Source organism: Anas acuta, chromosome 20 (assembly GCF_963932015.1).
Source record: "Anas acuta chromosome 20, bAnaAcu1.1, whole genome shotgun sequence".
NCBI classification, from domain to species: Eukaryota; Metazoa; Chordata; class Aves; order Anseriformes; family Anatidae; genus Anas; species Anas acuta.
In genome coordinates this window covers 4,778,434-4,796,318 of record NC_088998.1, presented here as the reverse complement: position 1 = coordinate 4,796,318, position 17,885 = coordinate 4,778,434, and the positions used below count along the sequence as shown (strand labels likewise).

Here is a 17,885-nt window from a genome sequence, read left to right as displayed (position 1 = left end):
CAGCACAAGACCCTGAGGTTCAGACACTAAGATTTTGGTGGTTTATGGCTTGTTATTAGAGATTTATTCTCCCAACATGAATACTTGAATTTACAATAGCACATGTTGAGGGAGATGCATGCCTATCACGAGCCACTACCCAGTGTGAGTGTTCGTCCTTGCACTTATATTTGACCTCATTTGAGATTTTATATTCTGTATGTTAGTATTAGAGCTAGGCACATACATGACCGTTATCTGCCAGAGTGCTAGCAGCTGGAATGTATAAATTGTCTGGTATAAAGAAAAAGTCACCAGGAAATATTTTCAAACTTGAAAATGTAAATTCAGTGTTTTGAAGTACGAGAAAATGGCATCCCTAACACTATGGCAATATGAAATTATATCTGAAACAGCAGCTCAATGATAGTTTGTTAAAATAGCCTGAATAGCCAGATATTCATTAGGTTTAATCCCCTTCATCATGAGGGAGGGAGGCAGAATTTCAGGGCATGTAAAATCTGTCTGCATGTGCCCATCTGCTCACTATGGTTTTCTATTGCAGATTGTTTGGAAAGTATTATCAGTTCTTCACATGGGCAAGAAAGGTCACTGTCCCTGAAGGACAAATCCCGCCTCTCTGTCCAACACTCCAGGAGTCATTGGTCACCCTCGGATGACAGCTCTGAATTGCAGGGCAATGTTTGCTGCATTTATTTCGCAGAGTAATTCAGTGGGCGTGGATGAGGGTGTCATGCGTTTGGCTGAGTTCATGGTGTGAAAAAGGCAGTAGGCCACGGTCACCTCAAAAACGCTGAGGGATATTTACAGAACAGAAAAAATAATCAGAAGCTGTTTACTGATTAAACTTGAAGCAAGCCCAGTCCTTCCAAAAGAGCAATCATCTGCTATTCATCACAGATTTCTGCAAGTCTGGATTCAGGAGCTACTGAAAAGCTCTGAAAGTCCTTCATGATCAAAGTCACTTCCCGTTGTCAATAATAATGATACAGCAGCCCTCAGAAAATTTGACTGAGCCTTGTTTTCTCTTCTGGATGGAGAAAAACATAATCAGTTGAAGGAGAGGCACAGGGATGGCATAACATGCCTGCTGTCAGGCAGCAAAGGGGGCACTGCTAGGAAGTGAACCTGGTGGACTTCCACTCATGTTCAAATACCTCACCTGTGGGGCCATGCAACACCTGTGACCAGTGTTTAAACCTGGGACAACCACTTTTACAACTAGAAGTTAGGGCTGAAAGTCATGAGTTGCAAAATAACTGGAAAAATAAGAACGCTCTTGGGTGAAAAAATCCAGAGTTCATTTTTAGACTGTCTCTGAATGAAAATAAGACTTTTTCCTTACTTAGTTTTAAATAGGTTTCCTAAGAAAACAGATTCATGCAACTGGACTGTCCGTCCCTGCCAATTTTGGATCCTGTTGGCCAGTATTAACTGCACTTGGCAGAGTGGGACAGAGATTCCTACCAGCTTTGTGAACACAGGCAGCTGGGTGAAGAGAAAAGAGCTCAAGCAGTATTTTATGGCCCCAGCCAACACAATCTTTGCTTGACACCCGAAATAGTGGAGTTCTCTCTTTAGTTACTCAAAAGACTACTTTTAATAATGGCCTGTGCAGCTGCATCAAGCCAGCAGTCTCCTGGAGTGCCATGGCCTCTTCCTTGTTGCATGGCATGTGCCTCCATGGCTCTTAATTGTCCTCAGACTTGTATAACAGTTGGTGCAGTTGGACAGTAATCATAAACTATTAGTTTTGGGCTCACAACACACTGAGCACTTCCAAATACAGCAGCATTGCCATACAAGTGGCAAGAGGGAAGAGGCAGAAAGTTTTCCCAGTGGTTATCTTGTGGTGGAACAATCTTGCAATCTACCACCAACATGGTAGATTTTAATTTAAATTTAAATCACCGCTAAATCAGAGTTTGTGTGAGTAATCTCGTGACACACCTTCACTCTGGTTTGAAGATCAGAGTTTTCAGTGATGCCACAGCTTGAAGAGTTCAATTTGATCTATTTTCCACAACAGAAACCCAGATCTCCATGATATTTTTCCCCCTTTTAGATAGTCATCTTCCATTAGGAAAAAGAAATCAATTGCCAAGAATTTTGCCTTGCTGCTAGTAGCGCTGCTATGTAGGTGGAACTGTCACATATTAAAACTGCTTTCGATCATCAACAAAACTCAAAAACCAGAAACTTTCTTTTTCTGCTTCACTCTCAGTTTGAGAACTGCTTTCCTAATACAACCATAGCTTTGCCTGGGAAAATGCCTCATACCTTGAACACAAACAAGAAGAGAAAGGAAGACGAGCTTGGTTATGTGCATATAAAGATTCTGAAAGAGAAAATGAAGCAGAAATCTTCAGGAAAGGCATCCTGGTGGAATAGACCTCATATGCTTGACCGAAGCTCACTCTGTAGTGCCGGCCTAAAAAGAACATGAAGCAAGGGAGTGGATCTTGCCAGGAATGAATAATGCCACATACGGCTCCTCATCTCAGAGACATCACTGCAAATATTACCCGGGTCACACAGTTACGCTCTGTAGCCAGGAGAGTGCTTTGGTTATTGAAACATAGAATGAGCTATCAGGGGACATGACTTTTAAACCGACTTGAACAATGACTCCCTGCACATTTTGGAGCAAGTCATTTCATCTCTCTGTGCTTCTTTCCTCTGTGTAGCGAGGACAATACTTATCATATGTACTGCGACACTGTAAAGCTTCATCTGCTGAAATTATTGTTGCTCTTTGTTACTATAGAATGTTATGGGAAGATATAATGGAAGCACGAGTGAATTTCACATTTGAGTGGTAGCCATTAAGCCTTGCAAGTGTCCTCTCACTTTGAAGACATTATTTTTATTCACTCCAGAGAAAGATCAGCCTGCTATGATTCGCCTTTCATGTAAGTCTAGAGTAGACAGACCTAATTTTTGGTTGTATTTCCTCCAGCGTTGTTATTTATTCCAGAGAAATGAGAGTATTTAAGTTCTTTTTGGACCTGCTTCCCGGTTTGAAACTTCTGCTTAAAAATAAGTGCTGCAAGAGGGAAAGTTGGACAGGGTAGACATGTCCCAGAAAATCTGGATAGGGCAAAGAGTACCTGGATGGAGGTACATGGGAGGTCCATGTGAGAGCCAGGAACTGAGCCCTAGTTCTCCTGTTATTCAGCCAAGAGTTCATGGATTACGTCCTTCCTTCTAGCAGAGCTGACCATCCCCATTCCAAGCCACAACACAAGTTCTGTAGGTTCAGCTGGGATGAGTTGCGGACCTTTCCTTTGAGGCACAGTTCAAGAGCCGTGGCTGGGTTAGAAGTAACAGCTTATTGCCTTTTCAGTTTTTTTGGTTAGTAGGAGGATTTTCAGGTCTAGGGTTGTCTGTCAGCCTTGTTCCAGTGGGGGGGGAAGAAAAATACTTTGAAATGGAAAGAAAAATTTTGCAGGGAGCTAGGACTGTAGGACTGTAAGAATTGTAACAAATGGCTTTTTTATTCATTAAAATTCAAATGCAGATAAATAACCAACAGCTCCAGTGAGGATTATGGAACTTCAGTATTTATGAGGAAGCAGAAATTTTATAAATATTGAGATTGGCTATTTTCTACCTACATACCTTTTTTTTTTTTTTTTTTTAAAGAGTAATAACATTTGCTAGTCCGGCAATAACACTATTCATTTATGCACCAGCTTTCATCCAGAGATCTCTGAACACTTTACTAACATTGGCTGAACAGAACTCCTAGAGATGCAAATAGTGAATTATTACCCCCAGTTTACAAACAGAGAAATGTTTGCACTAAAAGATAAAGGATTTTTGTCCAGAGATGAAGGCTGCCACATAATCGTGGCAGAGTCTGTAAGCTGTAACTACAGAAGTTGTTCTCCAGCTGAGGGACCTCACCAGTTTAAGGATGTTGTTAGAGGAACAAGAGTTACTGGAATAACCAGTGGTCCAAACTTAAAGCACTTCCATTTCCTCACACTCACTGCTTATGTGCATGTTGTAGGTTATGGCAAGTGAAAGCACGTTTTTCTTACAGGTCAGCATCAATATTGTATGAATTAAATAGGATCCCAGAAGGGTAGATCAACTCAGACAGTGTTGTGTACTAAATAGCTATGTTGCCTCACCTATTCAGTTAGTTTAGTTATCTCTATGTAGCATTGAATTATGCCATGTAAATGTCACTTTTATGGATAAGGTCAATTTAAAATATGTTCCCAACAGCAGCAGCAGCCACAACAATAAAAACAACCCAGAAGATGTTTTAGAGCTTGTCAAAACTTCTCCTCTACAAGGCTTTTTAATGAAATTTCCACCTGCTTTAAAAAGAATTTGAAAATAGAGATTTAGTCATAAGGAATATGTGAAGAAAAACGTGTCAAAATCAAAGCCAAAATAAACATAGACTGAACAGAACATGTATTTACATCAACTTTTAATATTTAAAAAATATGAAAACATGAAGAGATGTAGGACTGTTGCCTATTTTCAAAATCAAATTTCTATTAGAATATCAAAATATGGAAGAGGAGACCTGGGCCTTTCCCTGTCCACTTCTAGTCTTCATCAGAATATCCTTCGTCAGGTATCATAAAGTACCTCTGACAAGGAGGATATTTCCATTCTTAGGTTCAGTTCATTTATTTTTTCTTTATTTTTCTTTTTGTTATCTATCTGACATGTCTCTAAGTGATCCAGGTTACTGGACTGGATAATTCCAGACTCTAAGCAATTAATTGGTTCAACAGAGGTTAAGATGATTAAGAAACTTTAATGGCAGAAGGGATGATGATGATTGACTTTGTGGATTCCCAAACCCATTTTTCTTGGCACAATCACCGGCCATGGTGATATAGTATTCTGGCTCTAGGTTGCAATCTGAATGTGAGCAGCAGGTGGCATTAGGCTGTCCTGGAAACATTCACATGCCATTTTGAAGTAGATTTCAAATCACTACTGACGCACATATTGCTGCCTGGGAACTTCTTATTTAATCTGATGTCTTGTCTCTCACCCGCTAATTTATATCAATCCTTTTCTTTCCATTCACACTTTAAATCAAACACGGGTGTCTTTTTAAGGGCTTTAAGTGGCAGGGAATCCACAGCATTTAGCGTTTGTAGTGATTAATTACCACTGCTATTTAGAGTCACACCTACATCTAAGTTTGAATGTGCCTTTGAAGTTTGCAGTCATTGGGTTTTGTTAGAACATTTTTGTTTTAATATAAAAGCATTTTGATAACAAACCTCTTGCCACGTAAGTACTGAATGACCATGATCATCACTTTGTTCTTTACTGCATGTAATATGACCAATGTCTTTTGCTGGAAACTGACATTTTAACTTCAACATTTCAACACCTAAGGAATGAAAATACAGCCCTCCATGGAGTATGGGCAGCCCTCCTCTTGACACACACAAGATCAGAGTTGTCATCTGGTGTTATTAAAGAAAGTGCTCAAAAGGGAGAGGTTTCAGAAAAATATCAGTGATATTTGCTCATTTCATTAGGATGATGCATGTCCTTGACTGCTTCTCTCCAACTTCAAATATAGCTGGTATTTATTTATTTATTTATTTATTTATCCTTCTCCAGGGATCACATCCCTAACCATGGAAAATTGCTAGGATGAGGAAGACAGGACCGGGGAGGGGAGTGCTGGAGGCTGATACAGTAACACAGCATCCATTTGTGGCTTGATTCCCCCAGTGGTGAAGCCATCAGTCGTTAAAATCCCCTTAAGCAATTCTCTTTGATGGCCTGAATCTACTGAACTCTCTGTCCAGATTCTCAGGCAAAGAAGAACACTTAAAGGCTTTGTTTTTTTCTAGTCCCTGGTGACCAGTACCTGATACACTGCTTTTCTACAGTTGGCCCTTGACTGATTGATCTGGCAGCATTGCAGTGGAAGGTTCATAGTCCAACGGGCTAATGACTCTTTGATTGACTTGTTATTTGATGTGTTGTAGATATGCTCAGTCTGTGTCTCCTGTGCCTTTATCTTCCCTGTGCAGTTATGTTGACAGATTCACAACTTCCCTTCTGAACTGGCTTTCAGCACAAGATGTTTCTCAGTAGGATTTTTTTGCCTTTGTTTCCTCAGTTCTCCCTGACATCCATAAGGCAATGCATTCTGCTTTGGTAAGGCAGGACCTTGTGAACATAATAACCCACTTACCAATGAAAGTGGTTAATTTGCTCTTTAAGAAGAGAAAGATTCAAATCAAAACCTCTGGTCTCAAAGCTTAAGGAGTGCAAAAACTAAACTGCTGCTCTGAAAAAATCTGAATCCAGCCCAACTGCTGATGCCAACCCTATCTCTCCCATGCAGATTGCTCGGCGTGCTTCAACACTGACAAGTGCCACAGGAGTGGAGATGGCTTCCTACCACCTGAGAGTCATGGTGAAGAAATTCTCACTCGAGGCTGCCAGCCAGAGACTATGCTTTCCACCAGTGTTTCTTATCTTGTGTGGCCCTACCAAAATGCACAGTCCAAGCTACAGCATGGTTCTGGGCTCTCTTCCCAAGCCTGTGAATGTGAGAGATGCTGGAGGTGTGAAGTGGGAAGTAGGAACCTGGGGTGCTGGAGTTCTGGCACTTCTGATGAGGACAGCAGCTGAGGTCTAGGAAGATTCAAAAACAGAGAGAAAAAGAAAGAAGAATCTGATTAGAGAAACACTTGAAAACTAAATATATGATGGCTCTAGAGACAAATATACTGCATTTCACAGGGGTCTCAATCCCCAGACCTTGGCAGACAGGAAGAGGTTCCCTCAAGTCCCATTGTATTCTGTTCTTTTACCTAGCGTAAAGTGCAGCTCTCTTTATTCTTCCATTTAATCTTTTGAACTTTCCAGGAAAATGACAGGATTTCTTACAAGGCATACTACAACTTCAAGAAGTTAGAGCTTTGTGTACCTAGGTAAAATTCCAATAAATAAAAATATTACTAGATAGAAGGGGAACTTCTAGGTTTCCAAATGACCCCACTGAAAAATTAAAGCATCTTTTAAAACTTCTCCTCCCTTTCCCATTTGAAATATCAATGAACAGATCTTCCAAGGTTTGAAGTGAGACTTTGTGTATGTGTATGACTAACTCAGATTTCATCCTACAGGGACTTTTTGACTCACTGAGACCATTTTTGATGCTCTGAAGGTAAGCTTCACTACCAAGACAGTGGAAGTGTGTAAAATCACAGAGAATAAATTTAAAAGTAAGAGACCTCAGGAGGTCACCTAGTCCATCCCTGCCCCAAGGCTCGATCAACTACATCTAAATCTTTCTTGACAGATGTTTGTTTAACCCGCTTTTAAAAACCTCCAGTGGTTCCAATCTCACAACAATCTATTCGAGTCTTTAACTGTTCTTACTGCTGGATGTTCTTCCTTCATGTCTAATCTAAGGTAAACAATTATTCCAATTTTATCACTGCTTAGGATACACAAAAGGTCTACTTTCAGATGATGAGATGGCACTTTTCAATTACAGAAGTATCATTCTCCAATTAGGATGTATGGGCAACAGGATAGTCCTTTGAATTCAGATATTGCACTATTGTATTTTATGTTTGAACGTTTATCATTACCAAACAATAATCACTTTTCTTTTTCTTTTTTTTTGCCTCTTTCTATTGTATTTTCTCTTGCATCATGTTATACTTTTCCCTGTCCATACATCTATCCCTCTACATCTCTAAATCTGCTCACTCTTTTTTGCCTGCGTGTGCAATACCTCCTTTCTCACCTCACCACACAGTGGGTGAGAGCCCAGTTTAAGCAGCTGCAGCTCCATTAGTTGATATCATTAGTAACTGGACTGGCATATCTGATATCAAGGATAGCTCTTCATTTTGTCCTACTGGCTCCTTTCTGAACTATTGATGTAAATAGGTGGCAAGAACGTCCCTCATGCAGGCTGTTGCTCTCAAATGAAAACATGACATGTCCATAAAATGTGATCTATGTGTAATCATCATACACATGCCTTCAAACAGGGGAGAGAAGTGACTTGCTAATTAAGTTTTACAATCCAGCGGTTGTGAGAAAGATAAAAACATGTCCCCGGTCAATCCATTACAAAGAGAACAGAACATCTGACCTTTTCATCCTGCCTTCCGTTTGCACTTGCTAGATCCATAACCTTTTCCAGCTGGAACGGAAAGTTCAATTAAGTTTTGTTGGCTCAGAAAACTGCCCATGTCCTGGAGAGTAGATTAGGCACTCAGGGGCTGCAATTATCCATCTGGTGCCACTTCAGCTATAATATCTATATATTTATATACATATTGCCATCGCTTGCAAGGATAAACACTCTGCTGAGTTGCTCAGGGTCACAAGTTTTACCACTAGGGGCTCTTCTGAACCCCAGGATCCAAGCCACCAAGCTCCACACAGGATAAACCCAATGTCAATGGAGTTTCTGCCACACATATCTTCAGAGGGAATTTGTCCAAGTGGAAAAGATTCATCACATACCATGAAACCTCTCAGGTTTACATCTGTGTAAATCCATTGATTTATGGATCTGCACTTCCCCACTTTCTGGGTGAGGCATACAGAACCTTTAGAAATAATTTAATCTCTGTTGAGAAAGAAATTATATACACACACACACATATATTATATAATTAACACTTCTGAGGACAAAGTGCTTGGCCCTGGCAAATTATTCATGCAATTACATCAAAGATGAGGCACTGACAGCAACCAAGGCATCAATCATCTGACTGATCAATAACGCCTGCAGAACATGCAATCAAACATAATCAGACTCACATAGCCTCAGGATGAGAGAACATCTGAGATCTTCTCCACACACAGGGGGGCTGTAGCTTCAAGGGCTTGTCTGAAAGTTTGCTGAGCAGATTTTTCCCTTTGGGGCCATTTCTAACCTGTTTGCAGATCTGCAACTCTCTCTAAAAGGGGAGCAAACACTCCTTAGATCATTGCACCTAAGTTAAGTGGGCTCCTTAAGAAAGTGGATGCGGCATCCATACTTGTTCATCACAAACCACAAAGCCCAGTGTGCAATGCAAGTTGCTACATAAGGCTCTGCCTTTACCAGAATTTTATAAAAAAACAGCATGATTTTCCCTTATCTACTGGATGCTAAGACTAGCAAACAAGCAAGTGATTGTGTTACAAGTCGGTCTACCATGGCACAGGCTTCTGGTGTATTTCAGAAGAATATTTTTTTTAACTCTGTAGCATGAGAACATAGATTGCTCTGCTCAAAATAACAGAAGACTGCTCAAAATAACAAAAGACTGCCTCACCCCATCATCCTCACCAAAGAAGAAATGCTGGGCTTCCTGCTTCAGAAGTTCCCAGATTTGGGACATGTTTCTGAGCTCCATCAGGAGTTTTACTCCAGAGACAAGTGAGCACAGCTTCCACAGCTCCTGCAGTTGCAGAACGTGAACACACCTGCCTCCATCTGCACTAGTGCTAGACGTAGGAACACTCACATGTCATGGACAGCAATCTCTTAATGACCTGTTAGCATTGCTGCAACAGTTTTGCTTAGGCAGATTGGCTGCTCTGAGCACCAGCTCCCTACTGCTAAAGCAAAGTCTGCTTCTCTCCAGAGAAAATGCTGAGGCAAGTTTAGGAAATGTCAGTGATTCCCCCTACCCTTACTTGCTGGTTTGCAGTTTTCCTGGGGAAATGAAAACCATGAGAGGTTGTGGGTTTACAGTGTCTACTGAGATCTCTATGAACCTTGCTTAATCTATTCCAAAAGCTGCTTCTTCCAGCCCACAGCACTCTGATGACCACCTCCACCTTGCTTCCTGCATCCCTCAATTTGTTCTCTCTTGTTTTTTTTCCACCTCACTGTTCCTATAACGTTTAAAAAAAAGCTTATAAGCTCCATCCTGAAATAATCCAGTAATGAGAAACTGGCTACATTATGGACCAGGAAGGGTCAAGACAGAGTTGTTTTATTTCTATCTCCCAGGGCAGTGCTTGCTGCCCATTGCCCACCACCTGCTTGGTGGCATAGCTGTCACCCAGATGCACCTCCATATCACCACGGGGCAGGGAAAGATCCCACCCTGGCCCAGCCACACCTCCCACAGCCTTGCCACCGCCATGGGCTGAGTCTGCAAATCTTTGGAAACCTCCTGCCTTTCCCCCACCGGTTCCTGCGCTGCGCCTCATTAGCTGCTCAGCTCCCTTCAGCTGGGAGACAGGAATCTGGCAGGAAGGTGTAAACAGCCAGTTTAATTGGGTGTTTAGAACAAAAGCAGCAGTGGCAGTGCTGTCATTTTCGAGCTAGCTTACAAACAGGCAGTTTGAAAATCATTTCCTCCCATCTGCACAGAGTTAAATATCCCAACACTTGTGAGCAAGGCTCTCTCTGAACATGGGAGAAGCAAACAAACAAAGTGATGCCTTCTCAGAACGTGAGGCTGTGTTTCTGTCCTGGCTTATATCCTGTCCTGTGCAAACATTTATCATTTGCCTTCAGGCTCTGCAAGTTTGGGACTACCCTTGATTTTCTCCCTAACTGTCCAGCACACATGCGTGAATGAAAAAGGCACATCTTTACCTTCCATCATCTTCCTTGTGGTGATTTTATAGGCCTGAGCAGTGAATGTCATGTGCCAAAAAATGTCCACGTGTGATGACAACAGACAGACCTGCAGCCACAGCATGTCATGTCTGGGAATGAAAATATATTCTCGTTTGCCCCTCCTCTTCATGCAATCTCCTACAATTATCCATTCCCTAAGAAAGAAGGCTATTTGTTTAGTATTTTTCATTCTGGTGGTAAAGGAAGGAAAAGAAGGAGGAAGAAAAACAAACAAACAAACAAAAAAAAACACTAAGGACTGTCCAGAGGTGTCCTGCCTGCACCTATAAACTCAGATGTGGATTTATTTGTGTTGCTTAGAAACCTTCATCTGTGGCCTGGCTGGTCCCTTCATGTTTATTTAAAATCGCATCTAATAGAAAAAGGCACAGCCATAAGGCTGGAGAGTGAAAGTTTACCAGGGTCACCGGTTCTGCACCTGAACCATTTCTCTGATCTCTCCTCCCAGGCCAAACAAACCATTTCCATACAAATGGGATCCCGATGACCAAAACACAGGACTGCAGCCCAGGTATCTCCCACCCAAGGCTTGACCCCTGCCCCATAAAAACAATGTGTGAATATGATGGGAGAGGCTGACAGGCATCTTAATTACCCTAGAAGTGTCCCTTTTTTTTCCCTCCCTACTTGGAAATTGTGTCCAAAGAGAAGGAAGATGTGGAAATAAGCAGATTTTAATAAAGCTGATGAATATCCTAAAGTCCTGGACAAAAGGCTAAAGCACATGAGAGGATCAGCCAGACCTACCCTGGCCCAGGGAGCCCAGGGTTCTTGGAGTGCATCAGGCTTGCTGTGTGTGTTGTCCAGGTAAATCTGTCCGTGGCTGCCTTCTCAGGCACCTTCAGAGCCTTCCAGCAGAGGTGTGGCAGAGCTGTTCCTGGCATGTTTGGAGGTGTACTCATGACTACAATCTAGAATAGACTGTACCCTTATTTTGGGGACTTAATCCCCTCCTAGACTGAAACTGCAAGAAGATTATTCCTACTCAAATATCTCCTAGAAATAGATCCAGGTTTTCAGTCCCATGCTGACAACAAGCCCAAGGAGTGCTGAAGTCTTGGTCCAGATTTGATTTCCACCCCAGTTTGACAGTGGCTTAATTTACATTTAAGCACAAAACCAGAATCCTAACTGTTGTCCTCTTTTCTTTTGATGAAATAAAAATGATCTAGAACCAACAAACTGAAATGTAGCAAATTCTGAATGTAATGGATTCATAAATTTCAAACATAAGACAACCATGATTTACTGCTCTGCCTCGTTGTATAACCAGGGCCATAGATTTCTTCCACTTACTGGTTTCTGCATGAACCTCAATTGAGTTACGGTTTAAGCAGGGACATGCAGTCTTTAACACCGGTCTCAGGACAAGCAATCTAACCACATTCCCTGAAAAGGGTTTTCCAGTGATTCATCACTTTCACTGGGAACCAGTTGACACCTTAATTCAGCTTTGAACTTCTCTAACTCCACTTTTGATTGAAGTTCGGATCTCTACAGAGAGGCAGACAGAAAGTGAAGAAAAAGAAATAGTGTGTTGTCTCTCTGTCTTTTTGCATATCTCATTTCCCATCAGAGGATGATAATGTAACAGCTGAAATGCTGAAATGAAAGACTGTTTGGAGGATCTATTTAGCATAGGCAAAAGCAGAACTTACAAGGAATTTCATGAGTCTGATTCTGCTGACAGTGCCTGCCTACATCAGAGCTCCGCAGCATCCCACTTGAGAGGAAACAAACTTTCAGTGTACTGGAACCACACCTTTGATATTTTTGAAGTTCACTGCCTATAAATAAGGCTTCTTTAACTGAAAGTCTCATCACAAATCACAGCCACGAGGGCTTAGAGCGCTGTCTAATTTTTCAGCTTCCTGCACTGGGACTTGATTGTTTTCCATGGCCTTTTGTGCTCTTAGTTTATGAAAAATCAATACTTTAATATAGAAAACGAATCCCCCAGCTCGCTATTTAGGGCAGTGTTACCTCCAGCTCTGTCGCTCCTGCTATTCTGCTCACTGCACTCCAAGACACTGGCACGTGTTAACCCAGCAGGATGGGATCCCCTTGCTCTGGCAGCATCGGGCATAGGACGTGCATGGAAAGGTGTTGCGTCACCTTCAGCAAGGAGCTTGTTCCCTCCTCTGAGCTTCTGTGACATGGATTTTGAATAATAAAAAGGGTGGAATTTGCACAGACACCAACTGCTACTTAGCACTGTGTGGGTAACTGGGAATTTTCTGATTCAATAATTTTTCCTTCCTTTATCTGACTGGGAGGCAAAGAACTTTTAAGATAAAGGGGAGATTTTTTTTTTATTTATTTATTTTTCCAATGGCTTTCAGAAAATAAGGCTTTCTGTACTTATTTAGACATTTACAGGAGAAAAAGCTGGTTTGAGACATTGTACATTCTTACTAAATGCAAACTCAAGATTCAGAAGAAAAGAGTTTGAAAATAACATACTCCATGAGATTGATTTTATCACTGTTTTGGGTTTGGTTCCCCAGATGTCTACATGGAGTAGGGAGGGAAGAAAGCAGGGAAGGGCCATCCTGCGGCTGTCCTGCTGGGGCAGCAGCACAGCAACCATCATCACACAGGGCTCTGTGCTTCCTTCTCTCACACCGTTTCTAGAGAAAGAGGGGCTGTGGAAAAGCCCATCACTACTACTGGGTCCCAATCCTCCAGCTGAGGGCAGGAGGACCTCACGTTGGTGTAAATCAGTTTGCTTTTCCCTAGGGCATCACTAAAGCAAGTCTCTCCTTTCCTCCAACACTTCCCTTGTTTTTTCTTTTCAAACACAGGCCCACTTGGTGCTGAGAAATGTTGTCTTTTCCTTGCTTCTCCTCCCCCATAACAAAGGGGGAAGGAAGAACGCACAAGGTTCATCTAATTAAAAAAGCAGAAACATGTCACGCTGGCTTCTCCTGTCCCTCAAGCTTCAAACCCAGTGGCTGTTCACCCCGCTGCCATCCCCAGAAATCCCCCTAAAACAAGACCAAAGGAGCTGGGAATAAGCGGTCTCTGCAGGTAGGTAAGCAGCTCGGTGTGCAGGGAGTTATTTTTGGCTGGGTATGAAGCGCCACGTGACACAATCTGCACAAAATGCCAAGCAGTCAAAGCCGGAGCCGCGTGCTCCTAACCTCTTGCACTGAGGTAAAAATAAACCTTAATAAAAGGGCTGAGGAGGCTTAATGGGAAGTGGAAATGCAAAAAGAAGAAGAAAAAAATCTCCGTCAGGATGAGTCTCTGCAGAGATGAGGGGACACAATGGGATGTCGCTGCATTGGCTTCCACTGTGGCTGTCTTTCCATTGCAGGAGCTCAGACCCCAGGCAGGGGCTATGGCAGGTTGTCTGCCTGTCCTGGGAGAATTTGGAAGTGTTTGGTACCCGCTGAACACTGAGCAGGATGAGAGTGCCCACAAAGGGCAGCCATGAAGACAAAGTGGCTCATTCCCATTACCAGCATTGGCGCTGGTTTTGCTAAGGACCATTAACCATTTGTTTTCATGCCTTTTATTCCCCAGCACCACTTCCATGAGTACAATTTCAATGACTACGGAAAAATGCTATGCAAAAGATGGGCATATCAGCCCCTGCTGTGGTGTCCTAAGTCTTCAGTGCACAAACCTTAGCCTGCAAGTAACAAGCATCTCGTGTTTGACATGAAGATGCTCACAAGTTAATTCAGGCTCAGAAATCATCCTACAAAATCTGAACACTTTGAAAACCTTGGTAGGGGTTTCCATCTCTGGTACTGCAATTTCAGACACCATATAGTTAGCCTGTCATGCTGTCTTCACTTTACCATTATCTTCTCCTGGGGATGTCTATCTCAAAAACTCTGGAGTGGTTTATGAGGCAGCTTTGCTGGCCTTCATGTTCTAGCTTCCATCTCACTCTCCATTTTCTTACATTTGGCCAGATTTATTTAATATGTTTTGTTGAAGCCTTGCACAAAATGTCTGATTATGAAAGGAAAAACATCTCCGCCACCCAACAACCCCAAACTCCAGCGCTGCAGGAGGCCTCTACTGGAGAATTATCTTTAAAACAAAGGGAATATTAAACCAGTGCGTCTTCCTAGCCATGACACACTTCCCCCTGTATTTATGTATACATCTATCCTGAGAAATGCTGAGCAGAGCTAATCAGCCAGAGGGTGGAAGTCCTCCTGGAGGGGCTGTGGATGTCTGATACGAGCAGCACTGCTGTGCTGGAGAGCACGCCATCCTCCCGCAGTGCCCTATCAAAAGAAGATTAAGTCTGCCTGCTGGCCTGGGACTGGGGCTGTTGTCAGGGGTCCTGGAGGGTCAGGCTGCTCGTATTTTCCATTTGCCTGACAAATGAGGGCTCCCAGAGGCAGTTTCTGTAGGCAGTGCTGCCAACACAGAGCAGACCCTGGCTGGCCCATGTCCCAGCTCGGGTCCTTGGCTTTCTCCTGCCACCTCCCCTGTCCAGGCACTGAGCAGCCCCAGGCTCTGAGGAGCAGCACCACGATTTATGTGTTGCAGAATGGGTTTTAGAGGGGCCTCAGTAGGTAGCGTGTATAGGCTGGATATGCTGGTGACCTGAATCACAGCACAGCTCTCCTGCATCCTGTGGCTCTTGCTCGTACAGCGGTGATGCTTAAAGTGTGGGACCCAGGAACAAGAGACACAGCCCTGGCACCAAAATGGGGAGGAAGGGATGGAAAGGCTCGGTGGGTCGAGGCTGGAAACAGCTCAAAGTAACAGATGCAAATACTCTGGATGCTGTAGGGCTCTGCAGCTCCTCCCCTGCACAGTAACTTCCTACCACATCCAGTCAGCTGCCAGCCTGAGCAAATGTCCCTGGGCTGGAGGGGACAGAGAGAGGCTGTGCCAAGGCTCTGGGAAGCCCTGAGCTCCCCCTGCCCCATGAAGAGAGAGAGGTGAGGGGGAAAAGTGAGATAAATATATTTTTACCCCAAATTAAGTTTTCTCTTGGGCAGTGCAAATGTTACTAGTCAGTGCTAGTAGAAGGGGATGCAAACCCTTTCCCAGCAGGAAAATGAGGTTCAGAAGTCAGTGAGCACAGGGACCTGAGGCATCCCGAAGTGCACATGGCTCTGCCCAGGGCTGGCCCAAGAGCACTGGAGGGAGGAAGACTTTGTTGGTGTCACGTTTTAAGGTCACAAGGGATTTGTTCTGCTTTTATATCTGTAGACAATATTTTCTAAATGAAACTAAGACAGGAGGGGAAAAAAAATCCAGTGAGCAATAATTAAAAAGTCCCAAAGCAGAGACAGAACAGGGAGTGCAGGCAGTCTGACAGTTTCAATTTTCGCTTAGACAGGACTTCTTGGGACTGATCACCTTCTCCTTGTGCTGACGAGCATCCTTTCGGTGCTGCAAATCCCATACCCAGTGGCTGCCACTCACCTTCCTGCTCTCACCCCAATGCCAGTGAGGCCCTATAGGGTGGGAATAGTGACAGCACAGTCCCATGTTGGGGAACACCTTAAGGTGGTGTGAGACAGGAGTGAAACAGCCAGCAGGTCTGGGTTGGACTGGAGTCACCAGGGGCCTCTTCCCACAGGGCTACTTCTGAGGAAGGAAAACCTGGAAGAGATACTGAGATGGAAGAGATATCACCAGGTCATGGTGCTTCTGTGAAATGAATAAATAGAAGAGGTGGGCCATGGTGACACAGACACTTGGTATTGAAAGTGGAGGACTTGGTATTGAAAGTGCTGGATCCAGGCATCCTCCCTGTTTCTCTCTGCACCGTTAGCATCAGGATGGATGCTGAGCAGTGCCACTGCAAGGGAGCCCTTAAAGATTTAACTTCTCATGTTAAGGAGTGTTGGCAATGCTCTTACTGGAGTGGGAGAGAAACAGAAAAAGTGAAGAAGCTGATACCAAACCTCAGGAACTCTAACTTCACCCTCAGCTCAAGTGCCTGATGTTTTAGCCACAGCTTTACCTCGCTCCCCCTGACGCTGCCTCCCAGTTCATTAACATTCAGAGATAAACCTGGGGGAGTTCAGGAAAAGTCAGGGATCAGAGAGGGGGTGAACTCAGAACCAGAGACGGACCTGACCCAACCCCCTGGGTCAGAGCAGGACTTTGCTAAAGGACAAGCGTGTGGTGGGGGTGGTACTGTGAATTTTGCAGCTCAGGCCAATCTATAATTCATTATGTATCTCTGGTATTTCTAAGAAGGCTACAGCTGTGATATTTAAATGCCAGACCTTTGTGCATCTTTAGCCTCATACTTCTGTTGTTGTTTTTGAGGAGCTGAAAGACTTTTTACTCCAGATGAAACTGCAGAGGGAGAAAGTGCTGGCAGCATCCTGGGTAGGCTTGTTTCTTGTCGTTTTAGCATCCAGGACATTTTGAATTAATGAGGCTGAAGCTCAGAGCCATCTGATGGCTGGTTCACCCTTAATTTCAAGGTGGGGCTTCACTCTTAAAAGAAATTAACCCCGCTCCAGCCATAACCAAATTTGTGATTTCTATGGGTTATGATTTCTACTTTTTTTTTTTTTTTTTTCCTATGGATGAAAAAAACAAAGGGGCAAGAATTGATATCATCAACTGAGCAGATGAGACCTGTAATAAACAGCATGAACTGGTGTAAGGGGAAAAAGCAGATGAAGAGCAAGGGCAGGTGGTGGTGGTGAGGGATAAGCTGGATAGCAAGAAGTGTTTCATATACACAGGGATCAAGAGGCCTGCAAAGGTGTTAGCCAGGTCCCTGGGAAACAGCAGGAACGAGGGTACTGTGGGAGAAGTTGCAATCACAGACACCGAACTACCTGCCTGCTCCGGGCTGTATTTCCTCCAGAAACACCTCACACCCAGCAAAGTTACAGTGAGAAATGTCCCTGAGATGTATCAGGAGGGTAAAGGAGAGTGTGGTTAAAAGCAAGGCAACAACTTATGGGACCAAGCTGTCTGCACCTTCCTCTCTGCTTTGCAGCACAGGGCACAGGCAGGGGATGCAGGCAGGGCTGCTGCCTCCTGCTTTCCTCCGTGTCAGCCCTGGCCTCTGCCCGGGGCAGATTTTGTCCTTTTCCTGATGCTGTGTGGCTGTACAAGTAGAGAAAAGGCATGGCATTGCACATGCAGAACTCAGATCTCATCTAGAAATGAAAAGTAGTCTTTTCTGCCTCTCACTCCTTGTCAAGTCTCTCATAGAAATTTGTGAGCACGCTGGGGGCTGATAATTTTTTTATATTAAAAATATGCATATATGCAACAATTAATTGAAATTCTTCAGAGAAAAGCTTGAGCAATATATTCA

At 43.4% G+C, this 17,885-nt stretch overlaps 1 long non-coding RNA gene across 1 annotated transcript; it reads left to right on the top strand.

Moving 5' to 3' along the window:
* The first annotated feature begins 5,133 nt into the window (after positions 1-5,133).
* Positions 5,134-6,896, top strand: LOC137842663 (uncharacterized). Its single transcript, XR_011089150.1, has 2 exons — positions 5,134-5,271; positions 6,347-6,896. It is a non-coding gene; the product is annotated as an uncharacterized lncRNA (long non-coding RNA).
* The last annotated feature ends 10,989 nt before the right edge of the window (positions 6,897-17,885 follow it).